The 10,537-nt window shown below is 43.6% G+C and overlaps 1 pseudogene; it reads left to right on the top strand.

Moving 5' to 3' along the window:
* Positions 1 to 2,621: 2,621 nt before the first annotated feature.
* On the top strand, positions 2,622 to 6,445 carry LOC115691636 (PLASMODESMATA CALLOSE-BINDING PROTEIN 3-like; annotated as a pseudogene).
* Positions 6,446 to 10,537: the final 4,092 nt, after the last annotated feature.

The following is a 10,537-nucleotide window of genomic DNA, read 5'->3' as shown; positions in this document are numbered from 1 at the left end:
CCAACCCACCACTGCCGGGAAGGGCCGGCGGTGGTGGGCGGAGTGGTCGGCGAGGGTCGTCGGCCCCTGGCTGAGGCCTGACAACCCTCGCCGTCGCGACCTAGGCGACGGCAAGGTCTCGCCTCGCCGGATCCAGCCCTCGCCGACCACTCCGCCCACCACCGCCGGTCTTTCTCGGCGGTGGTGGGTTGGCGGCAGCAAATGCGAGGGCTCCCTCACCGCTACTGCAACGTTTTTTTTTTAATCAAAATATTAAAAAATTCGAAAAAAAGTCACATAATTTCCACGTGTACAAGTTAGATCATTTTTTTTAATATAAATGCCAGGTCAGCTTTTTTGCCGGAATTTTGGCCGGAGTCACTAAAGTGATATATTTTCCTCCGACTTGACACCAAAGTGATCCGAAAAAAAGTTATGGCATCAAAGTGATCTCCGTACACAAGTTATGGCACTTCTGGTGTCCTTTTGCCAAGTAATAACAAAGACAACAAGTCCCCCAAAAACAAGTTGTCTCGAAAGTGTGTTAGGTTCCACCATTGCTAGGGGCGACTATTGGGTCCGGTTTAATTCGGGAATTGGAGCGAACTGACTTGGACCATTTGGTTTTAAGGCCGCTTGTAGGGAGAGCGAGCTCGATTTCCCGATTCCTTGAACCTTGGCTCGCGATCGGTTCGATCTCCAATTTTCAGGTCGAAACTAGTTCTCGGTAAGACTGATTCGGCTGGTTCTGTTTTAAGGTTGAGCCGGTTTTTTCTCTTTTAGAGAGAAAAAAATATATTGTTGCACCTGGGTTTTTGACATGAAGACACAATAACATGGATGCTTGATACCACCCGCCTGGATGGCGCTGCTGGAGCGCGCACTCTTCCTCTCGCAAAAGGTTGAGTGTTCGAATCCCGGGTGCCGCAGGGTGACTTAACCGGTACACGTGTGTGGTGGCTAGCACGTGTCGCCCCCAGAGTTTACCTCCCGGCTGTCGGCCGTGTGGGGGTTCCCTGGGTCACAAAAAAAAAAAAACATGGATGCTTGATCAGCAGACGTATTTGTAATAAAATAGTGCGACTTTTATATTCAATCGTAAAAATTTGGTTTTTTTTTACCCAAGACATAAAAATGGGTCGACTCTCGGGTGGAACCAGAAACGTACCCTTAGGGCTAAACCCAATCATCCCTCATTGCCAATGATATATAGAGATTAGACATGTCAAATGAGTCATAGATTAATTTCTTAACCCATATTTGATGGGTTTGGTAACAGTATGAGTTACTTATTGTAAATAGGTCATGAATGGATTTAGATCCAACTATATGGGTCATAAATGGGTTTAATATGGGGTTAAATGGGTTTACAACTTATTTAGATCTAACCTAGCTCTATAAGTCTCTCTTCACCCTTTCTTGCTCTCATTAGATCTCGCGCTCACTCACTTCGTGCTTTTACTTTAGTTTGTATATGAGTTTTCCTAAATTTGATTAAATATAGAAGTATTTTGGTAATATGGGGTGGGAGTCAGGTATAAGTTGAGTTGAGCATGGGTCACAAGATTTTTGTATTACATGGAAATGGATCAAAACAGGCTAAATGGGTCAATTTAGATAAGATCATTTTCGACTTGACCCCTCAGTTTAACAAGTCTAATAGCAATTAAGAGCCATGCAGGTCGGGTTTTGGCCTTGACAAGGGGGATCTTGGGGCTTTGGTCACGGTGGTTGCCGATTTTGCTCGTTTTGGACTGACCCCATGGCGGAGATGTCAAGGGCTGTGGAGGGGATTGGAGCTCAACGGCGGCCATCGTTGAACTGGTAGAGAGAGAAAGGAAAGGAGGAGGTTGGACTAGTCTTTAATCTGGGCCGGACGAAAATACCGTCATTTTTACTAGTGACATTACACAAATGGTTTTTCGAGCTTTGGTCTAATGCGCAATGTCGTTCCTAGATTTTAATTTATTCAACGTGATGGCTCGAACTTTTGAACATGTAAAGAAAATTCAAAGGCCACATTCAACAAATCAAAAATTCATAGACCACAACATTAATATCGAATATCTTTACATAGTCCAAGGATCAAATTGAACAAGTATTAAAAGTTCAAGAATCGCGTTAAATCAATCAAAAGCGCGGGGATCACACTCCACGTTGGGAGCAATTTTGGGGAAACAATACCGCACAGTTGAGGCAAAGCTCAAGGACCATTCGCACCATTTCCTCTTTCGCTACGAGCGACCGTGATGGGCCTAAGAGAAACAAAGACGGCCGATCGGACAAGAACATGAACAAGGCCTATCGAACAAGACCTATGGGCCCCTAACCAGTACAAGAAGGCACGTTCCCTCGGCCGGACCAAAGAGCTTCCGCCACCTCGCCCCGACGCTCGCGACTCCCGATGAAGGCCCGAATTTCCTCTCCTCGATAAAAGAGCTCGGAATTCGAATTTAAAATTAAAAAAGAAGGGGAGGAAAGGGAAAGGGAAAACGGTAACAAGAGAAAAGGGCAAAAAACGCAGCAGAAAACAGAGAGTACAATACAGGACAGACAGCAGCAGCACAACAACACTCCACTGGCTCGCATCCCACCACCACCACCGCCCTCCTCCTCCCTCCTCCCTCCTCCTCCAACGATATCTCTCTCTCTCTTGCTCTGTGTTTGAAGCTGCGGAAGAGCGAGACTTCGCTGCCCATCTCTGCATTCTTGAAGCTGCCCTGCAACTCACATGGCGCTCCTCTTGTTCGCGGTTCTCCTGCTTGCCTCCACTGGCCACTCCAGTAAGTACCTGACTCTTTGTTCTGTTTTTCTCTTGTTCCTTCTTCTCTGTGCACCCACAGAGAAGCTTCGCTCGCTTCAAAGATCTGGGCTTTCGCATTTTGCTCCTCGTGGGTCGAAGTTAGTGCATAAACAACGGTTTCTTCTTGGTTCCTCGTGGATTTTTTTCCTCTCCCGTGTCACCCTCCAAACCTCACCCTCCAAGCAGACCTGACGAGGACCCGGAAGTTGCTCCTGTGTAACAATTTCCGCTTCTTGGATATTCTTGAACCTCCCCTCTCTGCCACCCCATTTTCGTATCTTCAGCCCATAACGAAGCAGAACCAAGAAGGATCTAGAAAAAGGAAAAGATGCGAGCGTTGACGCATTGTTTTTGATGATATAGGTGATTTTTTAATGGCTGGTTCTGTGTGTGTTCCCTGTGTGTGCGTGTTAGGTGCGACTTGGTGTGTGTGCAAGGGGGGGCTGAGCGACGCGGTGCTGCAGAAGACGCTTGACTACGCCTGTGGAGCAGGAGCTGACTGTGGGCCGACAAAGCAGAACGGGGCGTGTTACGAGCCCAACACGGTGAGGACTCACTGCTCCTACGCCGTCAACAGTTTCTTCCAGAAGAAGGGCCAGGCTCAGGGCACCTGCGACTTCGCCGGCACCGCCGCTATCTCCACCTCGGACCCCAGTAAGCCAACCACTCACGTTCACTTATAACCATCCCACTTCACTGCGACCCTCTTGCAGAGTCTCACTCTCGAGCTACATTCACTTCACTACGCCTTTGTTTTTGTGCAGGTGCCAGTGGTTGCGTTTACCCTTCCAGTGCCAGGTGTTTCATCTCTTCACTCGCGTTGCCATGTTAATTTTTCCTTCGTTCTTTAATTTGTGGGTTGAAGGATTGGCGTACTGCCAATCTTTATGGTAGCTTTCTACCCTTACTCGTGGAGCTTCTATAGGGTTGTCAGCTCTGACATCTTTATCACCTTCACCATCTTCTCTACAGAGTAAGAACAGGGTTTGCATTCTGCAGTTTATACGTATAGGGCCACTGCTTGTGCAGATTGGAAAAGAAAATGTGTGCGCTTGGGGTGCTTTTAAACGTTAGTGTTTTTATGTCTTTTTAGTGGGAAACCACATGTTAGCTTTTATCCTTCTAACAAACTATCCCACCCTAAAATTTTTTGACAGATCTTTTCCTGATGGGTTTTCGACTAGAACAACCTAAACATGCCTTCTTGTTTCAATTTGATCTTTAGATGTGGAAGCAGAAACCACTTTTGAACTGGAATCAGGCATTCATTGGCTGGGGTTAGCTATTCCAGCATGCTTCAGGCTAGATTCAATTCTCCAAAATCTTTTCCTGATGGGTTTTCGACTAGAACAACCTAAACATGCCTTCTTGTTTCAATTTGATCTTTAGATGTGGAAGCAGAAACCACTTTTGAACCGGAATCAGGCATTCATTGGCTGGGGTTAGCTATTCCAGCATGCTTCAGGCTAAAGATTCAATTCGTCTCTTTTCTCTATTATTTGATGGCTCAGCAACATGGGTTCCCCATTCAAGAAGAGTGCACCCTTCATTTAATAAAATATTGTACCTCGTCAAGTAGATCAGGAAAATTCGATGTCAGCTTAGGTTCCATTGTTCATAATAAGTCCCAACCAATAGCTGTGATCTGTCCTTGAGCTGCAACATTTTTTGTCTTGTTTTGAATGAAAAGCATTTCTTTTTGCCGGATCATTCTTCGCTCAAGTGGAAAGGGTATCTTGGTTTTTCCATATAAAAAAATTGCCTGCTTATTTTAAAGATTTTTCACCATCAACTGCATTCTTTATCTTTCACGTGCCTTTAATCGCGGTGATGATTTTCAAAGTCTGAATGCAGGGGAATTCTCTGTCAGATGCTTTGCTTTGCTTTTTCATCTTTTCTTGATCCAATCTGAACCGTTCTCTTTTTGTCATTTGATGCATGATGATGTTTCTTGACTCGTCGTGTCATTCATTTGTCATCTTTTTCTCTTTCGAATCCATCAACTCTGAGGGGTGGGACTTTATTTCAAACTTTTGATAAAGGCACCCCAATTATTGGGCCTGAAGGCCTTTAACCCAAGATTTGAATACACCTGAGACCATTTGAATACACGGTGAAGAGTGCGTATGCATTCATTTAATTCAAAAACAGAGAGAGAGAGAGAGACAGCAAGATGCCCATTTGTAAACAGTCCAAAATACAGGACAATAAGGCTTTTTTGTACATGGAAACTACAGAAGAAGCAGGGAGTCAATTTTAATGCAACTTTAATTTGTGGTAGGGCCATTGCATTGATGACTGTGACTCTCTGATTGTAGCAGGAGCCTCAATCTATCACGCTGTAGACCATTGTTTTGAGATTTGAACCGGCTTTTTGACTATAAGGTTGAGGTCTCTAGAAAGCTGTGCACGACTCACCCAAAAAAAAGTTCTTTTTACATTGCTCGAGCCAGCTTTTTTCATCCCCTTAACTTTTTTCATTTGTCTTGGGATTTTATGAGCAAGGCTCTAGATGATTTCTAGCCTCTAAACAAGGACCGATGCCCTATAAAGTGAACATGGTGATTCTTGGTATTGCGCCAGGGAATAAAGTGGCCATACTGCAGCCTCTTGATCTGAAATTGTAGCCAAATAGCATTTGAGTTGAGAACTGGTGGTGTAAATTTGTCTTAGACGTGTTTTTTTTGTCTTCAAGAGTAGTGAAATATGAAGAGAAAAACATGTTCTTTCGAAGCGAGGCTTAGTTTAAACACTTTCGTGAACTTAGCGATACTGATCCTTTCGTGAGGTTTGATCATACTTAATAGGCCTCATCTTTGATGGAGCTGGTATTGTTTGTTCTCTGGACATGAATGTGCAGTCATTTAGTATCTCCTCTCTTCTTGGACACTTGGTCTGAGGACATTTGATCACTCACGCTTTGTTTGTCGTTGGTTCAGCGCGAGTAGCACTACCACAACTCCAGTCACGACCACTCCGTCCACCGCCACTCCGTCCACCACCACTCCCACGACAACCACCGGGACCCCGACCACCACGGCCACCCCCTACACGGCCACCCCGACAGGAGTCGTCGGAGGAGTCACGGGCATGAGCCCAACGGGCATCAACACCGACGTCAGTGGCGCTGGGTTCAGGAGGCTCTCCAGCAGCTGCTGGTTTTGTTTCTTCACTGCCCTTTTGGCCTCTTCCTGGCTCATGGCTCATGCCACTGTGGAACTGAATTGAAGGGTCAAAAGGGTCGAAACTGTGGAGCCTGTGAAGATCAAAAGGTGGGGTAGGGGGGGGGAGTGAGTCAGAAACGAGTGAGACTCCACATAGTTTGTGCATATGTGGGTATGACTATGCAGTGCATGTGACTCTACTGTGTTTTTTGTAGGATTCCATCTTTAAGGACGAAAATTTGCCAGACTTTTCTTCTTTCTTTGGGGTTTCTTGTCCTTCCTTTTCTATATTACTCGGTGGAAAAAGGAAAAAAAAGAAACAAGAAGGGAAGACCTTGGATTCCTGGAAAGTGGTGGGGCAGCTCATGTGATTCCTGTATCAGTTAGATCTCTAGGTCTGGAGGATTTGGCAGTCCCCCTGTTCCTAAGCTATATGTAAGACTGTAGCAGCATACTACTATCTGTATGAGCTTATTGTCCTGTTGTTTCTGAATGACCATTTTCACGGTTTTCCATTTACCTTTTCCCCTTCCATACGTTTGGAAATACTTGCCCGGACCGCGATTCGTGGACCGAGTGTGATTGCAAAACATTGTTTCTGTGAGCGCTGCATGATCAATGACTATCGTTAGCCCCGGTTCGTGTGGATTATTTTTTGCCGTTTTGAACCGGTTTGAGTTCCTGAGTAACATGGTTCAGATGGGTAAAGTATTAAAGGGGACTCATCCTGATTCGATGTGATTGCATTTCTCTTCTTGGTGAATCATTTTAGGGGTGATTGGTTCCTGTGCGGTCTGGTTCCCGTCTAAGAACCAGACTAAAAGGACCGGTTCCCGGCTTCTAAAATTGTGAACTGGACTGGTGCCCCTTGGAACAGGACCAGATGAACCTTTGTTCGGTCCAGTCTAGCTCCGAGTGGGCTGATGAACCGATGGCATATTCGGTTTGTTTTTTTAATTTGTCTTTAATGTTCATGATGAAATCGAATATATTCTTGATAATCGAGGTGTTTTTATAATTAGTAAATTACGTGTAACATTGTAGGTTTCACGGAATTTTTTTCAATTTATGACACAATTTGGTTGGAATGAGCAATTATTGTTGTGTTTGATTTGTTCTTATCATCTTACTTACGTGTATAAGTATGCGTAGCCGCACCGGCCTTGAAGGCCTTCATTTGTAAAACGAGAGATAAATTAGGGTTTTCTTACAAATTTTTAAGGTATTAAAAAATTTAAAGAAAATTGGTAGAACCGACCGGCACGGTTCGATCTGAACAATTCCTTTTGCTCATCCCCAAATCATGTTATGCCATTGCAGATGTATGCTAAATATGTACTTGAGATCTACCAACTATAAAGCGGCGTTAAGAGAATGTTCGTGTCTACCGTGCATTGCAGGGGATAGAAATAATTTTCTATTGCGAGTGCCCTCATTTAATCAGAGAAAGGAATCAGATGAATTTTTTAAAATAAAATAAAACGAAATAAAAACTCAGAGAAAATGGAGAGCCACGTGGGATGCGTGCTGAAGAACATTCTTCGGCCCCCTTTACATTTGGGTCCTTTTTCTTTTTTTTTTTTAACGGGTCATTGAGGTTAGTCAAAATGCTTCATGAATATGAAATGAAAGGTTAACGACACAAATGACTATTGAACTTTGGCCCAACGTATAATGTGATCCATGAATTTTAGTTTAATATATAATACGATCCCCGAACTTTTAATTTGTTCAATATTGGTACATGTTCAATGGAGTTATGATTACATTGAACATTTTCATATAGTGCAGGGACTAAATTGAACATGTACTAAAAGTTCATGGACAAAATCGAACAAATTAAAAGTTCGGTGATCATATTAAATAAATTAAAATTTAATGGATCATATTACGCATTTGACTAAAGTTCAAAGACTGTTGGTGTCATTTTTCCTGAAATGAATGACACGCCAATCGCGTTCAATGTTACCAACTATTGAGAAGAGACTTAATATGAGTTTTGAGAGTGATAATATCTCTAACAATATTTACGGGGAAAGCTTGGACTACTATATATGCGCGGGGCCTCATTTTGACGTAGCTGCGATTGAGCATTGTTCGAAAAGGTCTATTTAGTCTAATTTAAGATAAAACATCGTATCGACGGGGGTTAAGAAAATCGACTTGATCGCGTGAGCGGTTATGCATTCCTATTCGAATATAACTTTTTGTCTAAAAACAATGCAAGCATGGAATTTAATTTAGTATTTCGAAACATTTTTTATAAGTTTTGTACGGAGGCTGTCTTAAATAAGTTATTAACTAGTTTGAGCTCGACTTGATTCTACTTGATTATTCGATGAATTTAAGTTTAAACTCTAGTTATGCTCAATTCTAACTCAAGCTCAAATACGAAAGTCCGGAGAGTAAATAAAAATGCAATGAAATCGTTATTTTTTATTCAAATATATTACGATTAAAAAATATACAAAATGCAATCAAGGCAAAAATATAAAAACTCAAGCTTTCTTGTATTAAGCATTCAAACTCGACTCAGCTAATTGACTTGAATTAGGGCTCTGTTTGTTTCGTGGGAATTTTTTTCTCGTTCTCCAATGTTTGGATTGCTGAGGAAAACAAGTCAATAAAAAATCTATACTTAAATTCAGAAAAATGATTTTCTATTTTTAAAAAGGAAATCATTTTTCAAATACATGACTATATATTAGTGATTGGACAAGAAACTTCGTGCTTGGGCACGAGAACCCTAATGATAATTTCTAGGTCCCTAGCATCTAGGACCGGGTCCCCGGCACTGGACTCAGATTTGTTAAGGCTGAGCCCGCGACCCTAGTGTTCATGTTTGGGTCCTCGCTATCTCGGCCGAGGTACATGGTGCCTATGCCCAAGTCCATTAAGTTGAAGACCGGGACCAGTGCCGGTGCCCAGGTCTTCAATGCTTAGGCTTGGGTCCATCGAGGCAAGGTTAGGGACCTTGGTGCCCGTGCTCATATCCCCCACGCTCGAGCCCAGGTCCAACAAGGCCGACGCTCGAGACCTTGGCACTTGTGCTCGGGTCCATTAAGGCAAGACCCGACACATCGCGCGCCCAGGGCAGTGTCCATTTATGTCAGGCCCGAGTTTCGACGACAAAGGTTTTAGGGCCCAACCTCCAAGGACTGAGCTCGATCACCAAGGACCTAGGTCTAGTCCTCGGGGACCCAAGCACGAGCACCAGTGTCCTTAGGCTAGGCCCGATGGGCCAAGGCTCGAGTGTCAGGACTTGATCTTGAGAGCTGTGTACCCAGGTCATTAGGAACCTGCGTTCGGCTTTATGGACCCGGGCTGCTGGGGATCTAAGCACTTGCACCGGCAACCCTGGGCCAGCCTCGATGGACCGAGGCTTAAGTGTCGGGGACTTGAGCCCGAGAGCTGAGGACCCAGGTAACTAGGGTCCCGCGCTGGGCTTTTGTGGACCTGGGGGATTTGAGTATGAGCATCAGGGCCTTCGGCCCGGCCTCTAGGGACCTGAGCCTAGGCTCCAAGAAGTCATGCACGGGCACTGGGTTCGGAGTTTCGGCTTCCGTGGACATGAGGTCTATGCCAACACTCTTGCTCTAAACCCAAGTGGCTCACTCGAGTCGAGGTCTATCAAGGCAGGACCCGGGATCCTAATGCCCATGCCTGGTTCGCCGACTGTTTATAGGCAAGTTGCCAGCATCCAAATAACGTATATGTATTTAGGAAAATCAAATCAGATTTACCTTTTCAAACGACGGAAAGTATTTTCCGATTCTGTTTCAAATTTGAGCCAAACAATGGAAAAATATTGTTATTTTCCTAAAAAATATTTTCCGTGAAACAAACGGAGTCTAAAAGGAAAACGAGTCGAGTTTCAATAACCCGCGAGTAGCCTAACTCGCCTTCATTTTATAATCCACGTGTCATTTTTATTAGTATCTTAAAATAATGGGTTAATTCCAAAAAAAAACACCAACTTTAGGTCAAGGGACAATTTTGGCCCGAATGTTTTTTGTTCCATAAAAAAGTATCAACTTTAGGTCGAGGGACAATTATGGCTTAAACTTTTTGTTGTCCTGTAAAAAAGCACCAACTTTAGGTCGAAGAACAATTCTGGCCCAAACTTTTTTTTGTCCCGTAAAAAAGCACCAACTTTCACTTAAATCCCAAATCTAGCCCTTATTGACTTAAAATAATTAATTTTCCAATTTGACTATTCCACCTTAGCAATAAATCCACGTGACTTGCTGACTGGATTTAAAGCATTATTCATTGTCTTATTCTTTGAACCACAGCTTGAAGAATAACGGTGAAACTGTTCGTCTCCTTCACTTCACCGGCAAGTCAAAAATATCTCCAAATTGAATCTTTCTAGCCAAACTTCGTCGTTTTGTCGTAATCTAAAGTTGTAGACCACCGTCCGTCGACAGACGCTATGGAAGAGATTCGTCAGGCTCACCACCATAACTTTTTTTCTCAAACAAGGGTAACTTTCAGACAGAAGTCAATGGGGGGCCAAATTTGGGATTTAAATGAAAGTTTGTGCTTTTTTACGAGACAAAAAAAAATTCGGGCCAGAATTGTCCATCGA

This window comes from Syzygium oleosum, unplaced genomic scaffold, assembly GCF_021117445.2.
Source record: "Syzygium oleosum isolate NSW1041296 unplaced genomic scaffold, Sole_v2.1 Sole_v2.17, whole genome shotgun sequence".
In the NCBI taxonomy this organism is placed as follows: Eukaryota; Viridiplantae; Streptophyta; class Magnoliopsida; order Myrtales; family Myrtaceae; genus Syzygium; species Syzygium oleosum.
This window is presented reverse-complemented; position numbering and strand designations above follow the sequence as displayed.